At 38.5% G+C, this 11,372-nt stretch overlaps 1 long non-coding RNA gene across 2 annotated transcripts; it reads left to right on the top strand.

Annotated features, from left to right (window-relative positions):
- Positions 1-7,955: 7,955 nt before the first annotated feature.
- LOC140866314 (uncharacterized) lies at positions 7,956-10,820 on the top strand. 2 transcript variants are annotated; one of them, XR_012144846.1, is made up of 3 exons: positions 7,956-8,259; positions 9,010-10,374; positions 10,781-10,820. It is a non-coding gene; the product is annotated as an uncharacterized lncRNA (long non-coding RNA). The 2 variants fall into 2 exon arrangements; XR_012144847.1 differs by having other exon boundaries at positions 10,776-10,820.
- Positions 10,821-11,372: the final 552 nt, after the last annotated feature.

Here is an 11,372-nt window from a genome sequence, read left to right as displayed (position 1 = left end):
CGAGGTGGAGAATACTTGAGTACCGAATTTTTGGACTATCTAAAAGAGAATGGGATTCTCTCTCAGTGGACTCCTCCTATGACACCACAGCTTAATGGTGTATCGGAGCGCCGTAATCGAACTTTGTTGGACATGGTTCGATCTATGATGAGCTTCACTGAGCTTCCACCTTCGTTTTGGGGCTATGCGCTTGAAACGGCGGTTGTTGTTGAATAACGTCCACACTAAAGCAGTGGACAAAACACCATACGAGTTATGGAATGGCAAAGCTCCTAAGTATTCGTACTTGAGGATTTGGGGATGTCCTGCTTACGTGAAGCGGACAGTGGGAGATAAGTTGGATAGTCGATCCAGCTTGTGTTATTTTGTGGGGTATCCGAAGAATTCAATCGGATATTATTTCTATTATCCTGCTGAAACAAAGGTGTTTGTTTCACGGAATGCCACCTTCTTGGAGAAGGAGTTCTTATTGGATAAGAAAGGCGAGATGATGGAACTCGAAGAAGTTCGAGAAGAACCCGAAATACAAAATAACGATCCCACACCTCAGGAACCATTGCTGGACACGCCTGCACCTAGAAGATCCGAGAGGACTTCTAGACCTCCAGTTCGATATGGTCTTCTTCTTGAAGAGGGTCAAGATGAACCCGACATTGGATGTGATCCAAGAAGCTTCAAGGAAGCAATTTCTGATGCGGATTCGAATTTATGGCTTGAAGCTATGCAATCAGAATTGGATTCGATGCATACTAACCAAGTCTGGACTTTAGTGGATCCTCCCGATGGAATTGTTCCAATAGGGTGTAAATGGATCTACAAAAGAAAGCTTGGGCCTGATGGTAAGGTATTGACCTACAAGGCGCGATTGGTGGCGAAAGGTTATACTCAAAGGCAAGGAGTTGACTATGATGAAACCTTTTCACCAGTCGCAATGTTCAAGTCCATAAGAATCCTAATTGCCATAGCTGCATGGTATGACTATGAGATATGGCAAATGGATGTGAAGACTGCTTTTCTTAATGGAGACATTAAGGAAGAAATCTATATGAAGCAGCCTGAGGGGTACACATCCATGGGAAGCGAGCATAAGGTATGCAAGCTTCAGAGATCAATTTATGGTCTAAAACAAGCATCAAGAAGTTGGAACCAGAAATTTGATGAAACAATAAAGACTTTGGTTTCATCAAGAACCCGGAGGAACCTTGCGTGTACAAGAAAGTTTAAGGATGCGGTGACATTCTTAGTACTTTATGTTGATGACATCCTACTCATTGGGAATGATGTAGGGATGTTGCAGTCAACAAAGATATGGTTATCAGGTAGATTTTCGATGAAGGATTTGGGTGAGGCATCCTACATTCTTGGGATACAGATCTATAGGGATAGATCTAAGAGAATGATAGGACTCACTCAATCAACCTACATCGATACCATATTGAAACGGTTTTTCAATGGATGGGTCCAAGAGAGGACATCTACCCATGTGTCATGGAGTTTCTCTATCCAAGTCTATGTGTCCCAAGACTGATGCAGAGATAGAGAATATGACACATGTACCATATGCGTCAGCTATAGGTAGTATCATGTATGGGATGATATCTACCAGACCGGATGTAGCATTTGCTCTGAGTGTCACGAGCAGATATCAGTCTAATCCTGGTCAGATGCATTGGAAAGCCGTGAAGGACATTCTTAAGTACTTGCGAAGGACTAAGAATATGTTCATGGTTTATGGAGGACGAGAACTCAAACTGGAAGGCTATACCGACTCTAGCTTCCAAAGTGATGTGGATGACTCGAAGTCAACCTCTGGATTTGTGTTCATGCTCAATGGCGGTGCTGTCTCTTGGAAAAGTTCCAAGCAGGACACCACAGCGGATTCCACCACTGAGGCTGAATACATTGCAGCATCAGCTGCTGCTAAAGAGGCCGTTTGGATGAGGAATTTCGTCCAAGAGTTGGGCGTCATTCCTGAATTTGTTGGTCCAGTCCCGGTGTACTGCGACAACACGGGTGCCGTTGCTCAAGCAAAGGAACCAAGGTCTCATCAAAGATCCAAACACGTACTGAGGAAATACCACATAATCCGGGAGATTGTGGAAAGAGGAGACATCAGTGTCGAACGAGTGGCCTCTGCAGACAATATCGCTGATCCACTTACTAAGCCTTTGCCAGGACCATTGTTTGACAAACATCGCGAAGCAATGGGTCTACGTAGTATGACTAGTTGGCTATAGGGCAAGTGGGAGATTGTAAGAGTGGGTGCCCAGTGAGCCAACTGTGTGGCTATGGGCTTTGTTGACTCTTTGTATAAACAATCTTTTGTTTAATATTATTTACACTTTTATGGCAATGACTTTATATTACTTCATATTGTTATATTGTGATATACTATTGTTGTTTTGATAAAGACCTTGAATATACTATAGTGTATGTAAGATGTGGTAGAACATGGAGATGTCTATCATGAAATACATCTTATAGTCACTGTATATTCTAAAACCGTTCCTAGTCGATTGAGCCGTCCGATAATAAGGATAAGGATCGCTCGAGTTTGAGACTAGCATTTGCGATGCGGAGTACCACGTTTCATTGGTAGGGAACATGGAGATGTTCGAAGCATGCAAATGGATATTCATAGGATGAATAGTCGAACTACCCTATCCGGACTTTCCAAGTGGTTATCACTTATCGAGTGATAAAGTCCGCGGTTTTGGTTGTACACCATTAGTCCTTACGACTTGAAACATCATGGAGACTCTATATGCTAGTACTGTGCTTTGACTCGTTTACCGACTCTGAGGGGGTCATCAGGTGTCGAGATTGGGTACAGTTACGACACATATAGGAGTCAATGCATTGTTGTCAAGGATTCACCACATACTTGCGAGTGTGGATATCCTATGCGATCTGAGGAGATATTAGTGTGACAAATCTCTGGCCAGAGTACTTGATGTGATTTAAGAAATGGTTTCTTAGTAGCACATGCGATGTCACTAATTTGATCTTCAAGATGCATTGCATAGTTATCGAATCTTGAGCGACTCTCGATATACCAATGGTTGTTGATTCGATCGGGATATATGGATGAAGGGACCGTACTGTACGCTAACCAAAATCTACTGGTTCTTGTAGGCACTATCAGTGATACCTAGGGAATCATGGGGCGATGTTGCTAGGCGCTTTACCATGATTCGTTGGGCAAGTCGGAAAGTGTTGTTCCGAGTCACAAGGAGTTGTGAGCCCACGGCTAGCTGTATCCCTGAACCATTGAGGGTCACACAGTGTAATGGAGTTTTAATCCCCGTTGAGATAGTTAAATTTAAAGAGTTAAATTTAATGAACTAAGGAGTTGGACTTCTTAAATAAGAGTAAGGGAGTAGGATTTCCTAAAATGACATAGGGATGGACATTTTTGGAAACCACTGAATTCGGATTCAGGAAAATTTATTTTGACTTTAAAACGTGCAGAAATGGTTTCTGTGCACATTGGTGAAATCGTTTCATCAATCGGAGTCACGATGAATTTTATATTAATTTCTGAACGAGCGGGCTTTGCTTGTCGGGCCCCAGCTTATGACTAATGGGCCCTAAGGTGTTAGTGGCCTGCATTATAAATAAGTTATTTCAGTACAGAAATTACACACAACAGGTCATTTTTTTGAGAGCAATTTTTCGAAAACCCTAGCCTCTCAAAACGTTTTTTTGGCCGCCCCCTCCCTACTCTGTCAGAGAAAATTCCGGTCTGTGATTTTGAATCGCAGTAAGGAATAACGAATCAAATTCGTGTATTCTCTTCGCAGAAAACTTCTGATAGATTTTCTAGTGCAATCTATCAGAGGGATTAAACCTCTGTTCGTGGACCTGATTGAAGGCGTTCATCGGTTCCAGGGAGAGACAACAAGAGCAGAATTGTTCTGTTGGTGTCCATTAATCTCGTTGCGAGATTTGAGGTAAAATTTATTTAAATTGTTATTTAAATTTTACACACACGTAATTCAATCGATGAACGGTTGATACCCATACCATGGAAACGTTCCATGAAAAATTTTTAAACTTCCGCTGCACCGGGTATCAATCGTAATTGGTCTGGGAACTCGCCAGTTTTCCAACACAATCCTAGGTAATATGCAGTATGCAAATGCAATCCTATTACATATGCTTCCAATTTACATTTCTTCAGTCTTCATTGTCTGCTGGGCCCACCATCTTCAAATCTTGATCTCCCACTAAATCTAATGTATTTACAATTAAATAACAATGACAAGTAGGGGATACATTTTTAGGGGGTGGGAACGGGCTATAAACCAAGCCCACTTTTATTACATATGACATTCATATCGGGCCATAAACCAGGCCCATTAATAAAACCAACAACAATAAAGACAAAATGTAAATTCCTAACATACACCTACAAAATTGGTCATGGCAATCGATCATCCTTATCCAATAACATTTAATTCAAAATTAATTTATTGGATAACATGCTGTGGCAATTCAAATTTAAACAAGATAAAATCATATTTTATATATAAAATCACATTTCACATATAAAATCATATTTTATCTCCATATCAAATAAAATCATATTTTATCTATAAAATCCAATTTTACAAATAAAATCATATTTTATCTAATATATCATAAGATCATATCTTATCATCAATTGTACCAAAATAATTGATTTCAAAATTCAATTTACGGATAAAATATTAAAATTTTCCAAAAATTCAAATTTATCCAAAATCAATTTTAAAATTTACGGACTCGAACAATTCGATCCGAAATCTCGTGAACCAATCAAAAACAATTTTTGACCGGACCAAAAATAAAATTTTAAATATTAAAATTAATAAAAATTAAAAATTAATTTTTCCCGCGGGCCACCCGGGACACTCCCGGGTTGGCCCGCACCCGGGGCGCGGGCCGGGGGCAGCCCGGCTGCCCCCTTAGGGCAGCGCCTGGCGCCGCCCCTGGGCGGCGCCGTGCGCTGCCCTGGGCGGCGCCGAGCGCCGCCCTGCGCAGCGCCCAGCGCTGCGCTGGGCGGCGCCGAGCGCCGCCCCTGGGCAGCGCCGAGCGCTGCCCTGCGCAGCGCCCAACGCTGCGCTGGGCAGCGCACAGCGCTGCCCTGGGCGGCGCCGTGCGCCGCCCTGGGCGGCGACGGTCGCCGCCTTGGGCGGCGCTGTGCGCCCCCTTTGGGCGGCGCCGTGCGCCGCCCGGGGCAGCAACAATTGCTGCCCCACCGGGCAGCGATCCAATCGCTGCCCGGGTTTTGCCCCGAAAATTTTTTTTTTTTTATTAAAAATATTTATTTTGTTTCATAAACCGAGACTCAAAAATTTTGTACAATTGATTATTCAATCGATTGATCTGAGCAACCTGGCTCTGATACCACTGTTGGAAAACTGGCGAGTTCCCAGACCAATTACGATTGATACCCGGTGCAGCGGAAGTTTAAAAATTTTTTCATGGAACGTTTCCATGGTATGGGTATCAACCGTTCATCGATTGAATTACGTGTGTGTAAAATTTAAATAACAATTAAATAAATTTTACCTCAAATCTCGCAACGAGATTAATGGACACCAACAGAACAATTCTGCTCTTGTTGTCTCTCCCTGGAACCGATGAACGCCTTCAATCAGGTCCACGAACAGAGGTTTAATCCCTCTGATAGATTGCACTAGAAAATCTATCAGAAGTTTTCTGCGAAGAGAATACACGAATTTGATTCGTTATTCCTTACTGCGATTCAAAATCACAGACCGGAATTTTCTCTGACAGAGTAGGGAGGGGGCGGCCAAAAACGTTTTTGAGAGGCTAGGGTTTTCGAAAAATTGCTCTCAAAATAATGACCTGTTGTGTGTAATTTCTGTACTGAAATAACTTATTTATAATGCAGGCCACTAACACCTTAGGGCCCATTAGTCATAAGCTGGGGCCCGACAAGCAAAGCCCGCTCGTTCAGAAATTAATATAAAATTCATCGTGACTCCGATTGATGAAACGATTTCACCAATGTGCACAGAAACCATTTCTGCACGTTTTAAAGTCAAAATAAATTTTCCTGAATCCGAATTCAGTGGTTTCCAAAAATGTCCATCCCTATGTCATTTTAGGAAATCCTACTCCCTTACTCTTATTTAAGAAGTCCAACTCCTTAGTTCATTAAATTTAACTCTTTAAATTTAACTATCTCAACGGGGATTAAAACTCCATTACACTGTGTGACCCTCAATGGTTCAGGGATACAGCTAGCCGTGGGCTCACAACTCCTTGTGACTCGGAACAACACTTTCCGACTTGCCCAACGAATCATGGTAAAGCGCCTAGCAACATCGCCCCATGATTCCCTAGGTATCACTGATAGTGCCTACAAGAACCAGTAGATTTTGGTTAGCGTACAGTACGGTCCCTTCATCCATATATCCCGATCGAATCAACAACCATTGGTATATCGAGAGTCGCTCAAGATTCGATAACTATGCAATGCATCTTGAAGATCAAATTAGTGACATCGCATGTGCTACTAAGAAACCATTTCTTAAATCACATCAAGTACTCTGGCCAGAGATTTGTCACACTAATATCTCCTCAGATCGCATAGGATATCCACACTCGCAAGTATGTGGTGAATCCTTGACAACAATGCATTGACTCCTATATGTGTCGTAACTGTACCCAATCTCGACACCTGATGACCCCTTCAGAGTCGGTAAACGAGTCAAAGCACAGTACTAGCATATAGAGTCTCCATGATGTTTCAAGTCGTAAGGACTAATGGTGTACAACCAAAACCGCGGACTTTATCCACTCGATAAGTGATAACCACTTGGAAAGTCCGGATAGGGTAGTTCGACTATTCATCCTATGAATATCCATTTGCATGCTTCGAACATCTCCATGTTCCCTACCAATGAAACGTGGTACTCCGCATCGCAAATGCTAGTCTCAAACTCGAGCGATCCTTATCCTTATTATCGGACGGCTCAATCGACTAGGAACGGTTTTAGAATATACAGTGACTATAAGATGTATTTCATGATAGACATCTCCATGTTCTACCACATCTTACATACACTATAGTATATTCAAGGTCTTTATCAAAACAACAATAGTATATCACAATATAACAATATGAAGTAATATAAAGTCATTGCCATAAAAGTGTAAATAATATTAAACAAAAGATTGTTTATACAAAGAGTCAACAAAGCCCATAGCCACACAGTTGGCTCACTGGGCACCCACTCTTACACAGTTTTATTAAAAAATGTTGTTGTTGAGCATTTTTTATTCTGAAAGACAACATTTTTTGTAAAATTGTTGTATTTAAGATTTTTTTTAGCTACGACAATAGTTTTTTTACGACCAACAACATTTTTTATATACTATTGTTAATGAGAGTGTTTTTTCGAATAAAAGACAACATTTTAAAAAAACTTTTGTATAAAAGTGATGTCTTTTAATTAAAGTTTTTTTTAAAAAAAAATTACATAATAATTCTTTCCCCCAATTAAACAATCGGGATCCCAACAATACAACATATTTTCTAAGGGTGTGTTTGAAGTTATAGATAATTAATCTACCTATAAATTATCTTATCTATCTCACGTTTTTTTGTCATATTATTTATACATCTTTCAATTATTTATCTCACATCAATCAAATCATAAATTATTTATTTTACATCAATCAAATCATTGAATTTAAATTACTATATTACCCTTTATAAATAATATTATTCATATTTTTATTAATTATTAAAAAAATTAAATAATAATTTACTATTTTCATATAATATATAATCAATAAAAATCAAACAAATTATAATCTATCAATCAAATCAAATCTTATATTAACTATCATTTCTTATTTATTTTTTATTACAATATATTACTTATATCTATATTATTTATTTTGTCCAAACGGACGCTACGTATATTACCTAAGCCCCAAATTTCTTGTCCTAGCCTCTTCTTCCACGTCTTCTGCATCCGATTATTCTTCTTCTCTCCGACAACGGTGCTTTCCTCCTTCGGAGCATCTTCCTTTGTTGAATTCTTACCTTTTTTTCTTCTTTCACCACGAAGTTTTGGCTTGCCGATCCAAAAAGTGAAGAAAACACCTCGACATAGAGAGAGAGAGAGAGAGAGAGAGACGGAGGAGGTTGAAACTAAACCCTAGCTATCTATCTGGCTTCATAGCAGAGTTTTTGGGCATTTGAGCATCACAGATCATCACGCCCAACGCTTTAAGGTTAGGGACCGGTTTCTTTTTTTTTTCATACTCTTTTTTTTAGCTTTATGAAATGATGCTGACGGAGGTTTATTTCATTGTTTTGGTATTATTATTCTGGTATGTGTAGTATTCTGATTGTGAGTAATAGCCGTCGAATCTACTGAACTTGACAAGATTGAGTTTTTTTTGTGTGATTGAATTGATTTCTTTCTGGTTGGGTTGTGGCCTGTGGGTGTGTGTATTTCCATTTGGATTTAGGATCTATTATGTTTTGGTGAGTCTTGAGTAAATGCCAGTTTTTATCATGAAGTCCAACTCTGCTTCTGGGGTCTGTCAGAGGAAATTCCGAGAGTAAGAGCCACACAATGATGTTCTGGCACAGACAAGAAGCAAGCTGAGGAAACACATCTAAATAAAAATTAATAGTGATGAATTAAACAAGTTATAGAGGCATCAAAATTAATAGGTTTGTTTGTTGTGTTTTCTAGTTCCTTGAATTGATTCTAATGTATGATTATCAGTGCACAGAGACTAAAGGAGATGGGCATATGATTGATTTCAAGCTTCAATCCGAATTTTCGGACCAAGGAGATGGGCATGTGCTTTACAATATGTTTTTAGAAATTTTCAGCGTCAGGATTCTCACCATTTGTAGCTACATGCTTTAAGTATATGCATATATATATATATATATATGTGTGTGTGTGTGTGTGTGTGTGGGATTTTGAAAATATTGAAACTTATAATTAATATAATGTTGCATTGAAGGTGTTACCAAGGTGCGAAACAAACTTTGAAGACACTGAAGGTGAAAGGATTCAAAGGGACAAACAATGAAATAGACATGCTCAGATATTTGCTCAAATTCGGGCTCAAATTCAAAGGGACAAACAATGAAATAGACGTTCATCTATCATAGGATAAAGGCGCGAATGGCGTCGACATGGAAGCAACTTATAGATCCAACCTTCAGAGGTTGATACAGTTGGCGACTTCGTCTCTGCTGTCGTGGGCTCTGGCACCCAATTGTTGTTTATGTATGTTTTTCCCCCATTTTTCTTTACTCAACAATCGTTGATATCTTTTATCAGGAAACATATACAGGGTATTGATGTGAGCCATGGAGATGGGTTCCCCACAAAATTTTACTTCAATGGGGATGAATGCTCGCTGCCAACAGTTCTTTCGAGTAGTTCTTAAAGAATTTCTTCGTCCTCATTTATATTCATCGCCATATTTTTTTATATGTTGTTTTATTTGTATACGTAGGTATCATCAGTAATTGGATTCTTTATTATTTATGGTATTGTTAAAACTTAATTACATGATTGTATTATGAAACACCATCCAAATATTTATCTGTTAACCCGGGGTATTTTTCATTTCCAACCTTTATTTTTTTTCAGAATCCTAACATAAGCCTGATGATCTATTGAGAATCTAGTGAACTAGTGAAGTATATATGGAGTTAGTTTAGTTTGTTTTATATATTATTATTGATTGATCATAGGTGATTCAACGTCTCAGGATGGATCTTAGAAGACACAGCTTTCTATATAATTCACATACTTGGTTTTAGCTTTGTTTTTTTGCGGTACATGATGTACGTAATTAGTTTTTTGTATTTTGGGATTTCATGCAATACTAAAGTACATAATGTTGGCATAAAGATTAGAATTAATTTTGAGAGCCATTCAATAAAGTCTATATACACGTATGTATGTAGGAATTGCACCAAAAAATCAACAAACATTTATTATGTATAAACAAATGGAAGAAACGAAATATCATTTTTGACATATTTACATCTATACATTTTGAATAGTTGTATTGTTGTTTACTTATTCTTCTTAGTTTCTGGCTCTAAAATATAAGCATGCAGCTTCAAAGAAGACGAGAATTTTATTAGTTCAGTGCCAACAAATTAAATCAGGTGGATTACCTGACTTCTCCTTGTTACTTTTTCGTTCACTTTCAGTAGTTTGGCTCTTAATATGTGAGAAGGCAGTTTTCTTTCACCTTGATGACCTGGGGTTGTGTAAAACATGCCATAACATTTTTGTGATGATGTCAATTCCAGCATTACGAAGCAGGTCTTTCTGTGAGAGCTAACCAAGGGTTTGAATCAAATAGGTGAGAATAACATCAGTTCAAACTCAAAATTTGCTCATTATCGGTATGATATGAGTCATCAATTTGTTGCTTTTTCTCGGTGCAGTTTATCATCTTAATTATGTCTTAAATTATATGATGCTTAATTTTATAAAATATAATTTTATATTTCGGTAAATACCTAACTGCATTTTAATAGCTTGAGATGAAGTAGTTCATTCATTCCCTTTCCTTCTCCTATCCGTAATCTCATCGGTCTTATGTTCCTATCTATCCCAGTGCGTATGAGAAGTTGTCACACTAGTAGTACATAATTATTATTTGCTTTAAAGATTCTCTCTTGACTTAAAATGTGACAAGCATTGACTTGTTCAAGTATACATGTTGGAAGATGTTGTTCTTGATCTGAATTCTTATGATAGTGCAGGGTTGATGAAGCCTCGGAGTAGAAGTTGATGAATGGTTTATATTATGTTCTCGGATTACCCTAGATTTCGAGGACCAAATCTTTTAAGGGGGGGAGCGAGAATGTAGTAAACCGTATCCAGAACTTATGATTAAGTGATAATTAATCAAGTGATCTTGTTTAATTTAACACCCCGAAATCATCTTAATTGAGTTTATTTGAGTTAATCGAAGATTATAGAATTCAAGAGCCGATTTGTTTTTTATCAGGGTCAATTTTGAAATTTTTGGAAATTTCAGGGACTAAAATTCAAATATGAGACTTTATATAATATCTTAGCTCCTTTGACTCTACTTCATTCCCCTCCATCACCTCCAACACGCCATCCACCATTGTCAAAGAGAGAAACGTGACTTCAAGCTTTGTGATTTCATTTTTCGGTCGATACGTCCGTTAGAATTTAAATCCAAAGGAAGATTAGCGATTCCGGCAGCGAGAGCTTCGTTCTATCATAAGTAATTCTCTGATCAATTATACTTCATTTTTCGGATGTTGTTAGAATCGAATGAGTTTCGGTTATTATGTTATTGACCTAGTTCTTATCGTTTATTCT

Source organism: Henckelia pumila, chromosome 4 (assembly GCF_033568475.1).
Source record: "Henckelia pumila isolate YLH828 chromosome 4, ASM3356847v2, whole genome shotgun sequence".
In the NCBI taxonomy this organism is placed as follows: domain Eukaryota; kingdom Viridiplantae; phylum Streptophyta; class Magnoliopsida; order Lamiales; family Gesneriaceae; genus Henckelia; species Henckelia pumila.
Note: the sequence above shows the minus strand (reverse complement) of the source record. Positions and strands in the feature narration are given on the sequence as shown.